The 13,771-nt window shown below is 40.6% G+C and overlaps 1 protein-coding gene across 1 annotated transcript in view; it reads left to right on the top strand.

Annotated features, from left to right (window-relative positions):
* NBEA (neurobeachin) overlaps positions 1-13,771 on the top strand; it is a 1,472,531-nt gene that overhangs the window by 897,492 nt on the left and 561,268 nt on the right. The gene's annotated exons all lie outside the window — the stretch shown is intronic.

Genomic DNA, 13,771 nt, shown 5'->3' with positions numbered 1-13,771 from the left:
GTTTGTGCTAGATTCTACATTGATATGCGCTCCGCAGCAGGTTGGAGCCCGGTTTTCCTCTCAGCGTGCAGTGAATGTCAGAGGGATGTGAGGAGAGTATTGCCTATTTTGAATGCAGTGATCTCCTTCTACGGGGTCTATTTCATAGGTTCTCTGTTATCGGTCGTAGAGATTCATCTCTTACCTCCCTTTTCAGATCGACGATATACTCTTATATATATACCATTACCTCTGCTGATTTTTGTTTCAGTACTGGTTTGGCTTTCTACAAACATGTAGATGAGTGTCCTGGGGTAAGTAAGTCTTATTTTCTGTGACACTCTAAGCTATGGTTGGGCACTTTGTTTATAAAGTTCTAAATATATGTATTCAAACATTTATTTGCCTTGACTCAGGATGTTCAACATTCCTTATTTTCAGACAGTCAGTTTCATATTTGGGATAATGCACTTGAATCAATTATTTTTCTTACCTTAAAAATTTGACTTTTTTCCCTGTGGGCTGTTAGGCTCGCGGGGGCTGAAAATGCTTCATTTTATTGCGTCATTTTTGGCACTGACTTTTTTGGCGCAAAAAATCTTTTCTGTTTCCGGCGTCATACGTGTCGCCGGAAGTTGCGTCATTTTTGACGTTCTTTTGCGCCAAAAATGTCGGCGTTCCGGACGTGGCGTCATTTTTGGCGCCAAAAGCATTTAGGCGCCAAATAATGTGGGCGTCTTATTTGGCGCTAAAAAAATATGGGCGTCGCTTTTGTCTCCACATTATTTAAGTCTCATTTTTCTTTGCTTCTGGTTGCTAGAAGCTTGATCTTTGGCATTTTTTCCCATTCCTGAAACTGTCATTTAAGGAATTTGATCAATTTTGCTTTATATGTTGTTTTTTCTCTTACATATTGCAAGATGTCTCACGTTGCATCTGAGTCAGAAGATACTTCAGGAAAATCGCTGTCTGGTGCTGGAACTACCAAAGCTAAGTGTATCTGCTGTAAACTTTTGGTAGCTATTCCTCCAGCTGTTGTTTGTATTAATTGTCATGACAAACTTGTTAATGCAGATAATATTTCCTTTAGTAATGTACCATTACCTGTTGCAGTTCCATCAACATCTAATGTTCAGAATGTTCCTGATAACATAAGAGATTTTGTTTCTGAATCCATCAAGAAGGCTATGTCTGTTATTCCTCCTTCTAGTAAACATAAAAAATCTTTTAAAACTTCTCTTTATACAGATGAATTTTTAAATGAACATCATCATCATTCTGATTCTAATGAATGGTTCAGAGGATTCTGTCTCAGAGGTTGATGCTGATAAATCTTCATATTTATTTAAAATGGAATTTATTCGTTCTTTACTTAAAGAAGTACTAATTGCTTTAGAAATTGAGGATTCTGGTCCTCTTGATATTAAATCTAAACGTTTAGATAAGGTCTTTAAATCTCCTGTGGTTATTCCAGAAGTTTTTCCTGTTCCTGGTGCTATTTCTGAAGTAATTTCCAGAGAATGGAATAATTTGGGTAATTCATTTACTCCTTCTAAACGTTTTAAGCAATTATATCCTGTGCCGTCTGACAGATTAGAATTTTGGGACAAAATCCCTAAAGTTGATGGGGCTATTTCTACCCTTGCTAAACGTACTACTATTCCTACGTCAGATGGTACTTCCTTTAAGGATCCTTTAGATAGGAAAATTGAATCCTTTCTAAGAAAAGCTTATCTGTGTTCAGGTAATCTTCTTAGACCTGCTATATCATTGGCTGATGTTGCTGCAGCTTCAACTTTTTGGTTGGAAACTTTAGCACAACAAGTAACAGATCATGATTCTCATAATATTATTATTCTTCTTCAACATGCTAATAATTTTATCTGTGATGCCATTTTTGATATTATCAGAGTTGATGTCAGGTTTATGTCTCTAGCTATTTTAGCTAGAAGAGCTTTATGGCTTAAAACTTGGAATGCTGATATGTCTTCTAAATCGACTCTACTTTCCATTTCTCCAACATAGGTGTGTCCGGTCCACGGCGTCATCCTTACTTGTGGGATATTCTCTTCCCCAACAGGAAATGGCAAAGAGCCCAGCAAAGCTGGTCACATGATCCCTCCTAGGCTCCGCCTACCCCAGTCATTCTCTTTGCCGTTGTACAGGCAACATCTCCACGGAGATGGCTTAGAGTTTTTTAGTGTTTAACTGTAGTTTTTATTATTCAATCAAGAGTTTGTTATTTTGAAATAGTGCTGGTATGTACTATTTACTCAGAAACAGAAAAGAGATGAAGATTTCTGTTTGTATGAGGAAAATGATTTTAGCAACCGTAACTAAAATCCATGGCTGTTCCACACAGGACTGTTGAGAGCAATTAACTTCAGTTGGGGGAACAGTGTGCAGTCTCTTGCTGCTTGAGGTATGACACATTCTAACAAGACGATGTAATGCTGGAAGCTGTCATTTTCCCTATGGGATCCGGTAAGCCATGTTTATTACGATCGTAAATAAGGGCTTCACAAGGGCTTATTAAGACTGTAGACTTTTTCTGGGCTAAATCGATTCATTATTAACACATATTTAGCCTTGAGGAATCATTTTATCTGGGTATTTTGATATAATAATATCGGCAGGCACTGTATTAGACACCTTATTCCTTAGGGGCTTTCCCAAAGCATAAGCAGAGCCTCATTTTCGCGCCGGTGTGGCGCACTTGTTTTTGAGAGGCATGGCATGCAGTCGCATGTGAGAGGAGCTCTGATACTTAGAAAAGACTTTCTGAAGGCGTCATTTGGTATCGTATTCCCCTTTGGGCTTGGTTGGGTCTCAGCAAAGCAGATACCAGGGACTGTAAAGGGGTTAAAGTTTAAAACGGCTCCGGTTCCGTTATTTTAAGGGTTAAAGCTTCCAAATTTGGTGTGCAATACTTTTAAGGCTTTAAGACACTGTGGTGAAAATTTGATAAATTTTGAACAATTCCTTCATGTTTTTTCGCAATTGCAGTAATAAAGTGTGTTCAGTTTACAATTTAAAGTGACAGTAACGGTTTTATTTTAAAACGTTTTTGTACTTTGTTATCAAGTTTATGCCTGTTTAACATGTCTGAACTACCAGATAGACTGTGTTCTGAATGTGGGGAAGCCAGAATTCCTATTCATTTAAATAAATGTGATTTATGTGATAATGACAATGATGCCCAAGATGATTCCTCAAGTGAGGGGAGTAAGCATGGTACTGCATCATTCCCTCCTTCGTCTACACGAGTCTTGCCCACTCAGGAGGCCCCTAGTACATCTAGCGCGCCAATACTCCTTACTATGCAACAATTAACGGCTGTAATGGATAATTCTGTCAAAAACATTTTAGCCAAAATAAACACTTGTCAGCGTAAGCGCGGCTGCTCTGTTTTAGATACTGAAGAGCATGACGACGCTGATATTAATATCTCTGAAGGGCCCCTAACCCAGTCTGATGGGGCCAGGGAGGTTTTGTCTGAGGGAGAAATTACTGATTCAGGGAACATTTCTCAACAGGCTGAACCTGATGTGATTGCATTTAAATTTAAGTTGGAACATCTCCGCATTCTGCTTAAGGAGGTATTATCCACTCTGGATGATTGTGACAAGTTGGTCATCCCAGAGAAACTATGTAAAATGGACAAGTTCCTAGAGGTGCCGGGGCTCCCAGAAGCTTTTCCTATACCCAAGCGGGTGGCGGACATTGTTAATAAAGAATGGGAGAGGCCAGGTATTCCTTTCGTCCCTCCCCCCATATTTAAAAAATTGTTTCCTATGGTCGACCCCAGAAAGGACTTATGGCAGACAGTCCCCAAGGTCGAGGGAGCGGTTTCCACTTTAAACAAACGCACCACTATACCCATAGAGGATAGTTGTGCTTTCAAAGATCCTATGGATAAAAAATTAGAAGGTTTGCTTAAAAAGATGTTTGTTCAGCAGGGTTACCTTCTACAACCAATTTCATGCATTGTCCCTGTCGCTACAGCCGCATGTTTCTGGTTCGATGAGCTGATAAAGGCGGTCGATAGTGATTCTCCTCCTTATGAGGAGATTATGGACAGAATCAATGCTCTCAAATTGGCTAATTCTTTCACCCTCGACGCCACTTTGCAATTGGCTAGGTTAGCGGCTAAGAATTCTGGGTTTGCTATTGTGGCGCGCAGAGCGCTTTGGTTGAAATCTTGGTCGGCTGATGCGTCTTCCAAGAACAAGCTACTTAACATTCCTTTCAAGGGGAAAACGCTGTTTGGCCCTGACTTGAAAGAGATTATCTCTGATATCACTGGGGGTAAGGGCCACGCCCTTCCTCAGGATCGGCCTTTCAAGGCAAAAAATAAACCTAATTTTCGTCCCTTTCGTAGAAACGGACCAGCCCAAGGTGCTACGTCCTCTAAGCAAGAGGGTAATACTTCTCAAGCCAAGCCAGCTTGGAGACCAATGCAAGGCTGGAACAAAGGAAAGCAGGCCAAGAAACCTGCCACTGCTACCAAGACTGCATGAAATGTTGGCCCCCGATCCGGGACCGGATCTGGTGGGGGGCAGACTCTCTCTCTTCGCTCAGGCTTGGGCAAGAGATGTTCTGGATCCTTGGGCGCTAGAAATAGTCTCCCAAGGTTATCTTCTGGAATTCAAGGGACTTCCCCCAAGGGGGAGGTTCCACAGGTCTCAGTTGTCTTCAGACCACATAAAAAGACAGGCATTCTTACATTGTGTAGAAGACCTGTTAAAAATGGGAGTGATTCATCCTGTTCCATTAAGAGAACAAGGGATGGGGTTCTACTCCAATCTGTTCATAGTTCCCAAAAAAGAGGGAACGTTCAGACCAATCTTAGATCTCAAGATCTTAAACAAGTTTAGGCTTGGCCTCAGCTAGCGAGGGCCAAGTTCATACGGTTTCAATCAGACAACATGACAACTGTTGCGTACATCAACCATCAGGGGGGAACAAGGAGTTCCCTAGCGATGGAAGAAGTGACCAAAATCATTCTATGGGCGGAGTCTCACTCCTGCCACCTGTCTGCTATCCACATCCCAGGCGTGGAAAATTGGGAAGCGGATTTTCTGAGTCGTCAGACATTGCATCCGGGGGAGTGGGAACTCCATCCGGAAATCTTTGCCCAAGTCACTCAGCTGTGGGGCATTCCAGACATGGATCTGATGGCCTCTCGTCAGAACTTCAAAGTTCCTTGCTACGGGTCCAGATCCAGGGATCCCAAGGCGGCTCTAGTGGATGCACTAGTAGCACCTTGGACCTTCAAACTAGCTTATGTGTTCCCGCCCTTTCCTCTCATCCCCAGGCTGGTAGCCAGGATCAATCAGGAGAGGGCGTCGGTGATCTTGATAGCTCCTGCGTGGCCACGCAGGACTTGGTATGCAGATCTGGTGAATATGTCATCGGCTCCACCTTGGAAGCTACCTTTGAGACGAGACCTTCTTGTTCAGGGTCCGTTCGAACATCCGAATCTGGTTTCACTCCAGCTGACTGCTTGGAGATTGAACGCTTGATTTTATCGAAGCGAGGGTTCTCAGATTCTGTTATCGATACTCTTGTTCAGGCCAGAAAGCCTGTAACTAGAAAGATTTACCACAAAATTTGGAAAAAATATATCTGTTGGTGTGAATCTAAAGGATTCCCTTGGGACAAGGTTAAGATTCCTAGGATCCTATCCTTCCTTCAAGAAGGATTGGAAAAAGGATTATCTGCAAGTTCCCTGAAGGGACAGATTTCTGCCTTGTCGGTGTTACTTCACAAAAAACTGGCTGCTGTGCCAGATGTTCAAGCTTTTGTTCAGGCTCTGGTTAGAATTAAGCCTGTTTACAAACCTTTGACTCCTCCTTGGAGTCTCAATTTAGTTCTTTCAGTTCTTCAGGGGGTTCCGTTTGAACCCTTGCATTCCGTTGATATTAAATTATTATCTTGGAAAGTTTTGTTTTTAGTTGCAATTTCTTCTGCCAGAAGAGTTTCAGAATTATCTGCTCTGCAGTGTTCTCCTCCTTATCTGGTGTTCCATGCAGATAAGGTGGTTTTACGTACTAAACCTGGTTTTCTTCCAAAAGTTGTTTCTAACAAAAACATTAACCATGAGATTATCGTACCTTCTCTGTGTCCGAAACCAGTTTCAAAGAAGGAACGTTTGTTGCACAATTTGGATGTTGTTCGCGCTCTAAAATTCTATTTAGATGCTACAAAGGATTTTAGACAAACATCTTCCTTGTTTGTTGTTTATTCCGGTAAAAGGAGAGGTCAAAAAGCAACTTCTACCTCTCTCTCTTTTTGGATTAAAAGCATCATCAGATTGGCTTACGAGACTGCCGGACGGCAGCCTCCCGAAAGAATCACAGCTCATTCCACTAGGGCTGTGGCTTCCACATGGGCCTTCAAGAACGAGGCTTCTGTTGATCAGATATGTAGGGCAGCGACTTGGTCTTCACTGCACACTTTTACCAAATTTTACAAGTTTGATACTTTTGCTTCTTCTGAGGCTATTTTTGGGAGAAAGGTTTTGCAAGCCGTGGTGCCTTCCATTTAGGTGACCTGATTTGCTCCCTCCCTTCATCCGTGTCCTAAAGCTTTGGTATTGGTTCCCACAAGTAAGGATGACGCCGTGGACCGGACACACCTATGTTGGAGAAAACAGAATTTATGTTTACCTGATAAATTACTTTCTCCAACGGTGTGTCCGGTCCACGGCCCGCCCTGGTTTTTTAATCAGGTCTGATAATTTATTTTCTTTAACTACAGTCACCACGGTACCATATGGTTTCTCCTATGCAAATATTCCTCCTTCACGTCGGTCGAATGACTGGGGTAGGCGGAGCCTAGGAGGGATCATGTGACCAGCTTTGCTGGGCTCTTTGCCATTTCCTGTTGGGGAAGAGAATATCCCACAAGTAAGGATGACGCCGTGGACCGGACACACCGTTGGAGAAAGTAATTTATCAGGTAAACATAAATTCTGTTTTCTTTCCAGGGTAACAAATTATTTGGTTCTCAGTTGGATTCTATTATCTCAACTGTTACTGGTGGGAAAGGAACTTTTTTACCACAGGATAAAAAATCTAAGGGTAAAAACAGGGCTAATAATCGTTTTCGTTCCTTTCGTTTCAACAAAGAACAAAAGCCTGATCCTTCATCCTCAGGAGCAGTTTCAGTTTGGAAACCATCTCCAGTCTGGAATAAATCCAAGCCTTCTAGAAAAGCAAAGCCAGCTTCTAAGTCCACATGAAGGTGCGGCCCTCATTCCAGCTCAGCTGGTAGGGGGCAGGTTACGTTTTTTCAAAAAAATTTGGATCAAATCTGTTCACAATCTTTGGATTCAGAACATTGTTTCAGAAGGGTACAGAATTGGTTTCAAGATAAGACCTCCTGCAAAGAGATTTTTTCTTTCCCGTGTCCCAGTAAACCCAGTGAAAGCTCAAGCATTTCTGAAATGTGTTTCAGATCTAGAGTTGGCTGGAGTAATTATGCCAGTTCCAGTTCTGGAACAGGGGCTGGGGTTTTATTCGAATCTCTTCATTGTACCAAAGACGGAGAATTCCTTCAGACCAGTTCTGGATCTAAAAATATTGAATCGTTATGTAAGGATACCAACGTTCAAAATGGTAACTGTAAGGACTATCTTGCCTTTTGTTCAACAAGGGCATTATATGTCCACAATAGATTTACAGGATGCATATCTGCATATTCCGATTCATCCAGATCATTATCAGTTCCTGAGATTCTCTTTTCTGGACAAGCATTACCAGTTTGAGGCTCTGCCGTTTGGCCTAGCTACAGCTCCAAGAATTTTTACAAAGGTTCTCGGTGCCCTTCTGTCTGTAATCAGAGAACAGGGTATTGTGGTATTTCCTTATTTGGACGATATCTTGGTACTTGCTCAGTCTTTACATTTAGCAGAATCTCATACGAATCAACTTGTGTTGTTTCTTCAAGATCATGGTTGGAGGATCAATTCACTAAAAAGTTCATTGACTCCTCAGACAAGGGTAACCTTTCTGGGTTTCCAGATAGATTCAGTGTCCATGACTCTGTCTTTGACAGACAAGAGACGTCTAAAATTGATTTCAGCTTGTCGAAGCCTTCAGTCACAATCATTCCCTTCGGTAGCCTTATGCATGGAAATTCTAGGTCTTATGACTGCTGCATCGGACGCGATCCCCTTTGCTCGTTTTCACATGCGACCTCTTCAGCTCTGTATGCTGAACCAGTGGTGCAGGGATTACACAAAGATATCTCAATTAATATCTTTAAAACCGATTGTACGACACTCTCTGACGTGGTGGACAGATCACCATCGTTTAGTTCAGGGGGCTTCTTTTGTTCTTCTGACCTGGACTGTAATTTCAACAGATGCAAGTCTTACAGGTTGGGGAGCTGTGTGGGGATCTCTGACAGCACAAGGGGTTTGGGAATCTCAGGAGGTGAGATTACCGATCAATATTTTGGAACTCCGTGCAATTTTCAGAGCTCTTCAGTCTTGGCCTCTTCTGAAGAGAGAATCGTTCATTTGTTTTCTGTCAGATCCTGTCTCTAACAATTCAGGAGATGTCTCTCAGGTGATAATATGAATGATTCAAGTGAAACACAATTGCAGACTTTTAATAAAATGATTGGGTTTTGTTTCACCAAGTTATGAGTATTTGATTTGCCAAGACTAAGATTTAGTTAGAGCCACAGTTCATGTCAATCATATTCTATGAAAGTCTATATGTGACAAGTATATAATATTTTACTGTGTAGTAACAGTGTCGATAATTCAGAGTAACAGTGTAAGGTATTTTTACCTGATGTATTAATTCAGCAACTTCTGTGAGCCGATAGTCCTCTCCGTGAATGCTGAGAAAAGTCTTCAGTAGCTACCGGAAGTGAGGTCAGTGCAGGTGAATCCGAATCTGCAGCGTCTGTGATTACAGCGTGTAAGGCATCTCCGGAAGATAGAAACCTTGTATCCAATAAGGTATTTAATAAATGTAGCAATATGTTGTCACAATATTCAAAGAGAAAGTATCAAAATATAATGAAGAAGGAAAATTGTATCCTAAGAAATAGAGCAAGACAACGCTCTAGGTAATTGTAAATCCAAAGCTTGAGCAAAACGAAGTGTTCACTTTCAAAATACTAAGCACTGTGTGATAAGTGCGCCAAAATTAAATAAGGGGATGTATCCAATAAGGAGAAAGTGAGGATTTAAAGCAACAGTAATGTGAGTCCTTACATGACCCCCCCACTTAAGGGAGCTGTTCCACAGCTGCAGGTCGTGGTCGATCTGGATGTCTACGATGATAAGTGGCTACCAGTCTGGGAGCATTCAAGTTGGAAACTGGTTCCCAAGAATCCTCCTCTGGAGAATGTTTCCATCTTACCAAATATTGAAGGGTTCCTTTACGAATTCTGGAATCCAGAATAGAGTCAACTTCGTATTCTTCATCACCAAGAACTGGAGGGGTAGGAGGCAACAGAATCCTGTTATCACTAGTCTGTTTGTAAGGTTTAAGTAATGAAACATGTATGGTGGGGTGAATTTTAATGGTACTGGGTAACTGTAACTTGATAGCATTCTTATTAATGATACGGAGTACAGGAAAAGGACCAATAAAAAGGCTGGCAAGTTTTTTCGATGGAATTTGAAGTTTCAAATTTTTCGTGGATAGCCAAACTAAATCTCCAACTTTGTAAGTAGGTGGTTCACGTCTGCGTAGATCATAATACTTTTTCTGAACAGCTTGAGAGTTTAATATATTTTGTTGAATAAAGGTAAAGTTCTCCTGAAGAGAGTTAAGAAACTCCTCTACTGGTGGGGATTCAGAGGCTTTTTCTGGTGAAAAAGTGATACGTGGATGATATGCAAAATTTGCAAAGAACGGAGTCATTTTTGTAGATGAATTTTTGGAATTGTTGTAAGAAAATTCCGCCATGGATAAATATTTCAACCAATCATTCTGGTGGTAAGCACAATAACATCTGATAAACTGATCAAGCCATTGATTAATTCTTTCTGCTTGCCCGTTTGTTTGCGGGTGGAAAGCAGTGGAGAATCTGTGATCTATCTGAGCTGCTTCACATAACTTTGACCAAAACCGGGAGGTGAATTGACTTCCCCTGTCAGTGGTCAATATGGGTGGTATGCCATGTAATTTTACAATGTTTTCAAGGAATAACTGAGCTGTTTCACTTGCAGTGGGAAGCTTGTGGAAAGGTATGAAGTGTGCCATTTTTGTAAAAATATCAACCACAACAAGAATGGTATTTTGGTTGTTGGACAAAGGAAGATCAACTATGAAGTCCATAGAAACATGTTGCCATGGCATTTTGGGTATAGGTAATGGCATTAAAAGTCCATATGGTGGTCTCCTTTCTGTCTTACAAGTGGTGCAAATGATACAGGATTGAATGTAATCTATTACATCAGACTTCATTTTTGGCCACCAGAAGTGTCTGGTCAGTTGTTCTAATGTTCTGTTTACACCTGGATGTCCGGCCAGAGGTGAGTCATGATGTGCTTTTATCATCTCAGACCTAAGAGAGGGGGGTATGAAAATCTTTGTACCATGATAATATATACCATCATACCTTTGGAGACTTGGATGAGGTGGGTCTTGCTGAATTTCAGTATATGCCCGTAATTGTGTAACAAGAGGTGTTGTGAGACCAATGAAACGTTCAGGTGATATGATAGACCTAGGTAAGTCTTCAGGTTGCGGTTTTTCAGTCTGGCGAGATAAAGCATCTGCTTTCCCATTTTTAGCTGCAGGTCTATATATGATTTGGAAATTAAACCTATCGAAATAGAGACTCCATCTCACTTGTCGTGCGGATAATGTCTTATTGTTCTGCAGGTATTGCAAGTTTTTGTGGTCTGTCAGTATAGTAATGGGTACCCTTGTTCCTTCGAGAAGGTGCCTCCAATGTTCAAGAGATGATCTAATTGCAAGCAATTCTTTATCCCCAATGGAGTAATTTCGTTCTGCTGGAGTCATAACCTTGGAGTAAAAGGATACTGGGTGTAAAGGATCGGTTAATGATTTCTGCTGAGAGAGAATTGCTCCAATAGCAAAATCCGAGGAATCAACTTCTAGAGTATATGGGTAAGAAGGATTGGGAAATTGTAAAATTGGGGCACTAGTGAATCTTTCTTTGAGATAAAGGAAGGCATCGTTAGCAGCAGAGGTCCAGCGAAAACGAGTTTTATCTCCAGTAAGACAAGTGAGTGGTTTCACAATTTTGGAAAAATTCTTAATAAACTTTCTATAGTAGTTCGAGAAACCAAGGAAACGTTGTAATTGTTTCTTGGTTCTTGGCACTGGCCAGTTAGTGACTGCATCTACTTTTTCAGGTTGCATTTGAATACCTTTAGGTGAGATGTTATATCCTAAGAAGGAGACATTATCCGTGTGGAACATGCATTTCTCTGGTTTTGCATATAGTTTGTGAGTTCTAAGTCGGGAGAGAATCCATCTGACATGTTTCACATGTTCTGTTTTGGTTTTGGAGTATATTAAAATGTCGTCTAAATAGACAACAACGCAAACATCTAATAGATCCCTAAACACATCATTAATGAAGTGTTGGAATGTGGCAGGCGCATTGCAAAGGCCAAACGGCATTACGAGGTATTCGAAAAGACCGTATCTAGTACGGAATGCCGTTAGCCATTCATGACCCTCTTTGATTCTAATAAGATTGTAGGCGCCTCTTAAGTCCAGTTTAGTAAAGATGGTAGCTTCGGACAGCCTCTCAATCATTTCTGGGATCAAGGGTAAGGGGTAGCAATTTTTTATTGTGAGTTTATTCAATTCGCGATAATCTATTATGGGCCTCAAAGACTGGTCTTTATTGCGTACAAAAAATATACCCGCCCCAGCTGGGGAGGTTGAGGGACGAATGAAGCCTTTTTTTAAATTCTCTTCTAAATACCCCTTAAGATGTTCTAATTCAGGTTGGCTTAGAGGATATAAGTGGCCAACAGGTATATTAGCACCAGGAAGTAATTGAATAGGGCAATCATATACCCGGTGGGGAGGAAGATTTTCGGATTCAGTCTTACTGAAGACATCACTGAAATCTTTATATTCTTTTGGAATATCAATCAGAGGTTCAGTGGTTTGTAATAAAAAAGAATCATTTAGGCAAGTTGTTTTGCAATATGGTGAAAGAAAATTTATTTGAAAAGGTAACCAATTAATGGAGGGGTTATGCACTTGTAACCATTTTAAACCCAAAATAATATTGAAATGTGGGGAAGGTAATACATCGAATACCAATAACTCAATATGACCTGATATATTCACAGTAAGGGGAACAGTTTGTTTGCTGATAGGGCCAGAACTGATAGTGGAACCATCTATTACTCTAATGGGTACAGGAATTTTTTTTACATACAAGGGGTATGTTATTTCGTGAACAATACTCTTGATCAATGAAGTTTCCACATGCCCCTGAATCGACAATGGCATCAGTCGTCACTTGGCTTAGATCCCACTGTAATGAGAGATTGATTAAACAATATGAGGGATGGGTTACATTTTGTAGAGATGAGATATGTAGTTGCAACTTACTTTGTTTGTTTTTAAGAAGAACAGGACAGTCTTGTACAACATGTCCTGGATTTGCGCAGTACATACACAAATTTTTCACCTTCCTGCGTAACTTTTCTTCTGGACTAAGAGGTCCCTTTATAACACCAATCTCCATGGCTTCAGCTGTTGGTTTAGAGGATGAATGAAACATTGGAGTAGGAATAGGGAATAAAGGTTTAGGTTTATTATCAGTCCAAGACCTCTCTGCCTTTCTCTCTCTGAGCCTGCGGTCGATCTGAATAGCCAGTTTCATAACTCCTTCCAAAGTTTTAGGTATCTCTACTCTAGCAAACTCGTCTTTAAGGGATTCAGAAAGTCCCAATCTGAATTGATTGCGCAGAGCAATAGGATTCCAGAGAGAATCATTTGCAAGCTGTTTGAAATCGCTGATGTAATCCTCTACGGGACGTTTCCCTTGTTTAAGGGATCTCATGGATGTCTCTGCTGTTAACTGCACATCAGAATCTTGGAACATTTCATCCATAGCTGAAAAAAAAGATTCTAGAGATCCAAGTATGGGATCATCCGTTTCCAATAAATTATCAGCCCAGTTACGAGGTTCCGCTCTTAGAAGTGAAATGGCTGTTAAAACTTTCAATCTTTCAGTGGGATATGTTCGCGGCTTCATAGTAAAAATTAACTGACATGCATTTTTAAAGTGTCTGTAATGTTTCCTATTACCAGAAAACACATCAGGTAAGGGAACTTGTGGTTCTAAAGTCATCTCTAACTGATTGGATTTTACAGCAATGGAATCCCTGATCACAGATTTTAAGGCTCTGTTTTCTATTTCCACTTCATGTAATCTTTGAGCTAATTGATCGACCTTTTGGGAAAGGTTGTACACAACTTGTGAAATGTCTGCTGGTTCCATTTCTTAAGGCTTAGTATTATGTCAGATCCTGTCTCTAACAATTCAGGAGATGTCTCTCAGGTGATAATATGAATGATTCAAGTGAAACACAATTGCAGACTTTTAATAAAATGATTGGGTTTTGTTTCACCAAGTTATGAGTATTTGATTTGCCAAGACTAAGATTTAGTTAGAGCCACAGTTCATGTCAATCATATTCTATGAAAGTCTATATGTGACAAGTATATAATATTTTACTGTGTAGTAACAGTGTCGATAATTCAGAGTAACAGTGTAAGGTATTTTTACCTGATGTATTAATTCAGCAACTTCTGTGAGCCGA

Source organism: Bombina bombina, chromosome 3 (assembly GCF_027579735.1).
Source record: "Bombina bombina isolate aBomBom1 chromosome 3, aBomBom1.pri, whole genome shotgun sequence".
In the NCBI taxonomy this organism is placed as follows: Eukaryota; Metazoa; Chordata; class Amphibia; order Anura; family Bombinatoridae; genus Bombina; species Bombina bombina.
The sequence above is the reverse complement of the archived record's forward strand: the minus strand, read 5'-3'. Positions and strand labels throughout refer to the sequence as shown.